Source organism: Ambystoma mexicanum, chromosome 2p (genome assembly GCF_040938575.1).
Source record: "Ambystoma mexicanum isolate Mex_15411 chromosome 2p, UKY_AmexF1_1, whole genome shotgun sequence".
Lineage (NCBI taxonomy): Eukaryota > Metazoa > Chordata > Amphibia > Caudata > Ambystomatidae > Ambystoma > Ambystoma mexicanum.
The window spans coordinates 1,050,128,253-1,050,138,085 of record NC_090923.1 but is presented as its reverse complement, the minus strand read 5'-3'; positions in this window follow the sequence as shown (position 1 = coordinate 1,050,138,085).

Below are 9,833 nucleotides of genomic sequence, written 5' to 3'. Positions count from 1 at the left end.
TAGGAAAAAGTGACGGGGTAGGAAAATCTGACAGCCTGACCTTTCATTTTTTCCTACCCGTCAGAAAATCCTACCGACAGCAGGCATTGGGCAACCCACCCAGGGGTAGGAAAAAGTGACAGGGTAGGAAAATCTGACAGCCTGACCTGTCATTTTTTCCTACCCGTCAGAAACTCCTACCGAGAGCAGGCATTGGGCAACCCAGAGGTAGGAAAAAGTGACGGGGTAGGAAAATCTGACAGCCGAGCCTGTCATTTTTTCCTACCCATCAGAAAATCCTACCGACAGCAGGCATTGGGTAACCCACTCAGGGGTAGGAAAAAGTGACGGGGTAGGAAAATCTGACAGCCTGACCTGTCATTTTTTCCTACCCATCAGAAAATCCTACCGAGAGCAGGCATTGGGCAACCCACCCAGGGGTAGGAAAAAGTGACGGGGTAGGAAAATCTGACAGCCTGACCTGTCATTTTTTCCTACCCGTCAGAAAATCCTACCGAGAGCAGGCATTGGGCAACCCACCCAGGGGTAGGAAAAAGTGATGGGGTAGGAAAATCTGACAGCCTGACCTTTCATTTTTTCCTACCCGTCAGAAAATCCTACCGACAGCAGGCATTGGGCAACCCACCCAGGGGTAGGAAAAGTGACAGGGTAGGAAAATCTGACAGCCTGACTTGTCATTTTTTCCTACCCGTCAAAAACTCCTACCGAGAGCAGGCATTGGGCATCCCACCCAGGGGTAGGAAAAAGTGATGGGGTAGGAAAATCTGACAGCCTGACCTGTCATTTTTTCCTACCCGTCAGAAAATCCTACCGAGAGCAGGCATTGGGCAACCCACCCAGGGGTAGGAAAAAGTGACGTTGTAGGAAAATCTGACAGCCTAACCTGTCATTTTTTCCTACCCATCAGAAAATCCTACCGAGAGCAGGCATTGGGCAACCCACCCAGGGGTAGGAAAAAGTGACGGGATAGGAAAATCTGACAGCCTGACCTGTCATTTTTTCCTACCAGTCAGAAACTCCTACCGAGAGCAGGCATTGGGCAACCCACCCAGGGGTAGGAAAAAGTGACAGGGTAGGAAAATCTGACAGCCTGACCTGTCATTTTTTCCTACCCGTCAGAAAATCCTACCGAGAGCAGGCATTGGGCAACCCAGAGGTAGGAAAAAGTGACGGGGTAGGAAAATCTGACAGCCTAGCCTGTCATTTTTTCCTACCCATCAGAAAATCCTATCGAGAGCAGGCATTGGACAACCCACCCAGAGGTAGGAAAAAGTGACGGGGTAGGAAAATCTGACAGCCTGACCTGTCATTTTTTCCTACCCGTCAGAAAATCCTACCGAGAGCAGGCATTGGGCCCCCCACCCAGAGGTAGGAAAAAGTGACAGGGTAGGAAAATCTGACAGCCCAGCCTGTCATTTTTTCCTACCCATCAGAAAATCCTACCGAGAGCAGGCATTGGGCAACCCACCCAGGGGTAGGAAAAGGTGATGGGGTAGGAAAATCTGACAGCCCGACCTGTCATTTTTTCCTACACGTCAGAAAATCCTACCGAAAGCAGGCATTGGGCAACCCACCCAGGGGTAGGAAAAAGTGACGGGGTAGCAAAATCTGACAGCCCGACCTGTCATTTTTTCCTACCCGTCAGAAAATCCTACCGAGAGCAAACATAGGGCAACCCACCCAGGGGTAGGAAAAAGTGACGGGGTAGGAAAATCTGACAGCCCGACCTGTCATTTTTTCCTATCCGTCAGAAACTCCTACCGAGAGCAGGCATTGGGCAACCCACCCAGGGGTAGGAAAAAGTGACGGGGTAGGAGAATCTGACAGCCTAGCCTGTAATTTTTTCCTACCCATCAGAAAATCCTACCGAGAGAAAAAGTGACTGGGTAGGAAAATCTGACAGCCTGACCTGTCATTTTTTCCTACCCGTCAGAAACTCCTACCGAGAGCAGGCATTGGGCAAACCTCCCAGGGGTAGGAAAAAGTGACGGGTAGGAAAATCTGACAGTCTAGCCTGTCATTTTTTCCTACCCATCAGAAAATCCTACCGAAAGCAGGCATTGGGCAACCCACCCAGGGGTAGGAAAAAGTGACGGGGTAGGAAAATCTGACAGCCTGACCTTTCATTTTTTCCTACCCGTCAGAAAATCCTACCAACAGCAGGCATTGGGCAACCCATCCAGAGGTAGGAAAAAGTGACAGGGTAGGAAAATCTGACAGCCTGACCTGTCATTTTTACTTACCCGTCAGAAAATCCTACCGAGAACAGGCATTGGGCAACCCACCCAGGGGTAGGAAAAAGTGACGGGGTAGGAAAATCTGACAGCCTGACCTGTCATTTTTTCCTACCCGTCAGAAAATCCTACCGAGAGCAGGCATTGGGCAACCCACCCAGGGGTAGGAAAAAGTGACGGGGTAGGAAAATCTGACAGCCCAGCCTGTCATTTTTTCCTACCCGTCAGAAAATCCTACCGAGAGCAGGCATTGGGCAACCCACCCAGGTGTAGGAAAAAGTCACAGGGTAGGAAAATCTGACAGCCCAGCCTGTCATTTTTTCCTACCCGTCAGAAAATCCTACCGAGAGCAGGCATTGGGCAACCCACCCAGGGGTAGGAAAAAGTGACGGGGTAGGAAAATCTGACAGCCCGACCTGTCATTTTTTCCTACCCGTCAGAAAATCCTACCGAGAGCAAACATAGGGCAACCCACCCAGGGGTAGGAAAAAGTGACGGGTAGGAAAATCTGACAGCCCGACCTGTCATTTTTTCCTACCCGTCAGAAACTCCTACCGAGAGCAGGCATTGGGCAACCCGCCCAGGGGTAGGAAAAAGTGACGGGGTAGGAAAATCTGACAGCCTAGCCTGTAATTTTTTCCTACCCATCAGAAAATCCTACCCAGAGCAGGCATTGGGCAACCCACCCAGGGGTAGGAAAAAGTGACGGGGTAGGAAAATCTGACAGCCTGACCTGTCATTTTTTCCTACCCGTCAGAAAATCCTACCCAGAGCAGGCATTGGGCAACCCACCCAGGGGTAGGAAAAAGTGACGGGGTAGGAAAATCTGACAGCCTGACCTGTCATTTTTTCCTACCCGTCAGAAAATCCTACGACAGCAGGCATTGGGTAACCCACTCAGGGGTAGGAAAAAGTGACGGGGTAGGAAAATCTGACAGCCTGACCTGTCATTTTTTCCTACCCATCAGAAAATCCTACTGAGAGCAGGCATTGGGAAACCCACCCAGGGGTAGGAAGAAGTGACGGGGTAGGAAAATCTGACAGCCTGACCTGTCATTTTTTCCTACCCGTCAGAAAATCCTACCGAGAGCAGGCATTGGGCAACCCACCCAGGGGTAGGAAAAAGTGACGGGGTAGGAAAATCTGACAGCCTGACCTGTCATTTTTTCCTACCCGTCAGAAAATCCTACCGAGAGCAGGCATTGGGCAACCCAGAGGTAGGAAAAAGTGACGGGGTAGGAAAATCTGACAGCCCGACCTGTCATTTTTTCCTACCCGTCAGAAAATCCTACCGAAAGCAGGCATTGGACAACCCACCCAGGGGTAGAAAAAAGTGACGGGGTAGGAAAATCTGACAGCCCGACCTGTCATTTTTTCCTACCCGTCAGAAAATCCTACCGAGAGCAGGCATTGGGCCCCCCACCCAGAGGTAGGAAAAAGTGACAGGGTAGGAAAATCTGACAGCCCAGCCTGTCATTTTTTCCTACACATCAGAAAATCCTACCGAGAGCAGGCATTGGGCAACCCACCCAGGGGTAGGAAAAAGTGACGGGGTAGGAAAATCTGACAGCCCGACCTGTCATTTTTTCCTACCCGTCAGAAAATCCTACCGAAAGCAGGCATTGGGCAACCCGCCCAGGGGTAGGAAAAAGTGACGGGGTAGCAAAATCTGACAGCCCGACCTGTCATTTTTTCCTACCCGTCAGAAAATCCTACCGAGAGCAAACATAGGGCAACCCACCCAGGGGTAGGAAAAAGTGACGGGGTAGGAAAATCTGACAGCCCAACCTGTCATTTTTTCCTATCCGTCAGAAACTCCTACCGAGAGCAGGCATTGGGCAACCCACCCAGGGGTAGGAAAAAGTGACGGGGTAGGAGAATCTGACAGCCCAGCCTGTAATTTTTTCCTACCCATCAGAAAATCCTACCGAGAGCAGGCATTGGGCAACCCACCCAAGGGTAGGAAAAAGTGACGGGGAAGGAAAATCTGACAGCCTGACCTGTCATTTTTTCCTACCCATCACAAAATCCTACCGAGAGCAGGCATTGGGCAACCCACCCAGGGATAGGAAAAAGTGACAGGGTAGGAAAATCTGACAGCCTAGCCTGTCATTTTTTCCTACCCATCAGAAAATCCTACCGAGAGCAGGCATTGGGCAACCCACACAGGGGTAGGAAAAAGTGACGGGGTAGGAAAATCTGACAGCCTTACCTTTCATTTTTTCCTACCCGTCAGAAAATCCTACCAACAGCAGGCATTGGGCAACCCACCCAGAGGTAGGAAAAAGTGACAGGGTAGGAAAATCTGACAGCCTGACCTGTCATTTTTACTTACCCGTCAGAAAATCCTACCGAGAACAGGCATTGGGCAACCCACCCAGAGGTAGGAAAAAGTGATGGGGTAGGAAAATCTGACAGCCTGACCTGTCATTTTTACTTACCCGTCAGAAAATCCTACCGAGAACAGGCATTGGGCAACCCACCCAGGGGTAGGAAAAAGTGACGGGGTAGGAAAGTCTGACAGCCTGACCTGTCATTTTTTCCTACCTGTCAGAAAATCCTACCGAGAGCAGGCATTGGGCAACCCACCCAGGGGTAGGAAAAAGTGACGGGGTAGGAAAATCTGACAGCCCAGCCTGTCATTTTTTCCTACCCGTCAGAAAATCCTACCGAGAGCAGGCATTGGGCAACCCACCCAGGTGTAGGAAAAAGTCACAGGGTAGGAAAATCTGACAGCCCAGCCTGTCATTTTTTCCTACCCGTCAGAAAATCCTACCGAGAGCAGGCATTGGGCAACCCACCCAGGTGTAGGAAAAAGTCACAGGGTAGGAAAATCTGACAGCCCGACCTGTCATTTTTTCCTACCCATCAGAAAATCCTACCGAGAGCAGGCATTGGGCAACCCACCCAGGGGTAGGAAAAAGTGACGGGGTAGGAAAATCTGACAGCCCGACCTGTCATTTTTTCCTACCCGTCAGAAAATCCTACCGAGAGCAAACATAGGGCAACCCACCCAGGGGTAGGAAAAAGTGACGGGGTAGGAAAATCTGACAGCCCGACCTGTCATTTTTTCCTACCCGTCAGAAACTCCTACAGAGAGCAGGCATTGGGCAACCCGCCCAGGGGTAGGAAAAAGTGACGGGGTAGGAAAATCTGACAGCCTAGCCTGTAATTTTTTCCTACCCATCAGAAAATCCTACCCAGAGCAGGCATTGGGCAACCCACCCAGGGGTAGGAAAAAGTGACGGGGTAGGAAAATCTGACAGCCTGACCTGTCATTTTTTCCTACCCGTCAGAAAATCCTACCCAGAGCAGGCATTGGGCAACCCACCCAGGGGTAGGAAAAAGTGACGGGGTAGGAAAATCTGACAGCCTGACCTTTCATTTTTTCCTACCCGTCAGAAAATCCTACCGACAGCAGGCATTGGGCAACCCACCCAGGGGTAGGAAAAAGTGACAGGGTTGGAAAATCTGACAGCCTGACCTGTCATTTTTTCCTACCCGTCAGAAAATCCTACCGAGAGCAGGCATTGGGCAACCCACCCAGGGGTAGGAAAAAGTGACGGGGTAGGAAAATCTGACAGCCCGACCTGTCATTTTTTCCTACCCGTCAGAAAATCCTACCGAGAGCAAACATAGGGCAACCCACCCAGGGGTAGGAAAAAGTGACGGGGTAGGAAAATCTGACAGCCCGACCTGTCATTTTTTCCTACCCGTCAGAAACTCCTACAGAGAGCAGGCATTGGGCAACCCGCCCAGGGGTAGGAAAAAGTGACGGGGTAGGAAAATCTGACAGCCTGACCTTTCATTTTTTCCTACCCGTCAGAAAATCCTACCGACAGCAGGCATTGGGCAACCCACCCAGGGGTAGGAAAAAGTGACAGGGTTGGAAAATCTGACAGCCTGACCTGTCATTTTTTCCTACCCGTCAGAAAATCCTACCGAGAGCAGGCATTGGGCAACCCACCCAGGGGTAGGAAAAAGTGACTGGGTAGGAAAATCTGACAGCCCAACCTGTCATTTTTTCCTACCCGTCAGAAAATCCTACCGAGAGCAAACATAGGGCAACCCACCCAGGGGGAGGAAAAAGTGACGGGGTAGGAAAATCTGACAGCCTGACCTGTCATTTTTTCCTACCCGTCAGAAACTCCTACAGAGAGCAGGCATTGGGCAACCCGCCCAGGGGTAGGAAAAAGTGACGGGGTAGGAAAATCTGACAGCCTAGCCTGTAATTTTTTCTTACCCATCAGAAAATCCTACCCAGAGCAGGCATTGGGCAACCCACCCAGGGGTAGGAAAAAGTGACAGGGTAGGAAAATCTGACAGCCTGACCTGTCATTTTTTCCTACCCGTCAGAAAATCCTACCCAGAGCAGGCATTGGGCAACCCACCCAGGGGTAGGAAAAAGTGACAGGGTAGGAAAATCTGACAGCCTGACCTGTCATTTTTACTTACCGTCAGAAAATCCTACCAAGAACAGGCATTGGGCAATCCACCCAGGGGTAGGAAAAAGTGACGGGGTAGGAAAATCTGACAGCCTGACCTGTCATTTTTTCCTACCCGTCAGAAAATCCTACCGACAGCAGGCATTGGCCAACCCACCCAGGGGTAGGAAAAAGTGACCTGTCATTTTTTCGGTATACCTATATATTATCCCCACCAAAAATATCGCCGTGTATATGGTTGTTTGTCTTGCCATAGGCAATATTTTTGGGGGGGATAATTTGTGGGAGCGGGGGTTGCGGGGGTGTCTCCCATACATTTAAAAAATAATGCTGGGGTTGCGGGGGGTGTCCCCGCAGGGTCCATGGCTCAATATCACCACAAAAATACAGTGATATTTTTGTATTGCAATATTTTTGCGTGGATATTAACACATGGAGCCATTTTTTCCTACCCGTCAGAAAATCCTACCGAGAGCACGCATTTACCTGTGTACCGGGAAAGTGGGGTAAGTGGAGTAAGAGGTTATGGAAACAATTCCTCTTTTTTCAGTTTGATGACAAACCCAAATGGATTGAAACTTTTTGGGTCACCGTACTGTCTCAAAGTGCATTTTTAAGGAAGGCAGCTTGCGCAACCTCTATATGCCCCACCACTGTGTTACTATTTTGATCATTAGTATTGCGAAGACACAATACAAGGACATGATTGTTGACGGCTATAAGCTCAAACAATATTCAACTTAGAGATTTGCCAACAGGATGAGCTTTGTCTGCACCTTTTCTGGCAACATGTCACAACAGTACTTTACATATTGAAATGTCCATATCATTGGAAATGTTATGTTATGTTATGTTATGTTAAAGGTACTTATATAGCGCACCGTCGCCAATGGAATTGGTCCCCAGGCACTCTGGCAGATCTGTAAACAGGATGAGGGCGGGTAGGGTTAGTCGAGGAGGAGGGGAGTAGAAGAGTGGGAGAAGTGGTGTGCTATTAGCAGCTTCAGCTCGGTATACACCAAGTGCTGGGCTTTGGTACAAGTATCGGATCGGGTGAGGCCTTGTGTGTTGTAGGTTCGCGGTTGTAGGTTGATGCGGTGTGGTAAAGTGTGTGGGGATTGCTGGCATAGAAATGGTTTTGTGAGTGGGTTGAGTATGCAGAAAATTGAGGGTTAGGTTAGGGGGGTCTGTATCCTGGTCCAGGTACTTCTGGTTCCGTTTGGAAAAATGCTACGACCTCCGCACACATCCGGTGCATATCTGCATGCAGGTGTGCACTCACTTTTTTATAGCTCGCATGTAGCCGTACAAGAGGTTGCAGTAATGGGGTACACTAATATGGATGAGAAGATAATTCAGGGAAGGACATAGAGAGAGGGGTACAGGGAAGGATAGCCGACCGCGGCTTCATTGATTTGTTGGTGACTCTGCAGCTGTGCTCCTGCTGAAGCCATGTTCCTGTGAGGGCGCTGCCTCGCTGATGGCATGCTCCGCCCTCTTCTGCAGAGGTCAGCGCAAGGCAAAGCCTGTGGTCTGTGCAGCTCTCTGCACGCATGCACAGGGACCTCAAGTTTACTTCCGCTCAGGCCTGCATGTCTCTGGGGCGCAAGGTCTGCACAGGCACAACTTTAGCCACCAGGGGCATCACGCATCAATTATGTATGGGTCGCAGTCTGGGTGCAAGCAGGGGAGAGGAGGCAGGGAGTGAGACAACAGCCATTGGAACTTTTCAACAACACACTCCAGGCCATCATTAACCAGTATTCACCAGTAACACATCCAGCCCCTCCGCTCCATCTACACACACACGTCCATCCCATCCTCGATGGCCTCTCAAATTCACACACTATACAACCAATCGCTGGCGTATTTTCAATTACACCAAAAACCTACTTTGAAACCCTTCTTTCTCGACACCGATAAACCCAGACCCTAACAACTATTATTCGAGGCACAAACGACAATATACAGAGGCAACGCATTTGCCTTCAAAGACCCCGACTCCGTTGTACTCACCAGCGTTACATCAAGCACATAACCCCTCTCACACAGAGACCTTCAATCTATCAAAGAAATAACCCACCTAGCAATCTCCTCTGCAAGCGTCCTAACATCTCACTCTAAAAACACAAACTATCCATCTCCTTCCGTACACAGCAACACCTCCAACGATACGTACCCGCCTATCCACCACCAAAACAATTCACTGCAGTTTCTTTCGCACCCACACAGCATACCCACTATTTTCAGTAAACTGTTTGCCAACATAAACACCTTACACCCCAGACTGCCTCATTGTAACAAGCTCACAATCCATCTGCATGCAAACCCCACCACTGGTCTCACAAAAAAGCCGAACTCGGCCAAGTCACCCGATGTTTCCAGCAACTGAGCGCTAGTTACCCTCACTAATATAATTGCCACCTGTCAACACATCACAATTCCATACACCCGCCCTGTCCACATCTCTCCTCGTCAAGCTTAGCCACTTCGTGATCACCAGCTGCACAAATGCCATTTAATTTCCCCCAAAAGTCCCATTCTCTCGTCCTTCACTACATGAACCCCCTCCAATACGAGACGCTACGATCCCCCTGGTCACACATACCCTGACCGCTTAGTCCTTCCAAGTCACACCATAGCTATCTACACACCTTCATAACCCTCCAACAATTCCCTTGATTACTTGTGAACTCATTCACCCATTACCCACCTACTTGGTGCTGGTAGCACAAGCGCCTTTAAGCAACCCCCATTTCAAGGAAGTTTCTCCTCTTCAAACAATTACTCCATCCAACCCTCCCGCTAGAAATCACAACTTACAACCATACATACAACCCAAGCTCTCCTCTTCCTCTCACCACCTCCTGCTGGTACTATCCTTCTTGGAATGCATCCACCTGGCCCCTCGTTGTACAAAGCCTCCCCCGCCAAGACTGTCACTAACGAAAGGAACATATAAGCCACCTCTGTTCGTCTATCCACCTGTACCCTCGATACATACTCTACTTTCCATTTCTTCCCTTCTTCCCTTCATTCACCCTTCCACTTACTCCTGCCAGCCAAGGTATGTACAGGCCTCACCCATTCCGTCTTCTCCCCCCCGCTGCCCTCTACTCTGGTGCGCCTCTCTCGTATTCTTAAGCCCACTATT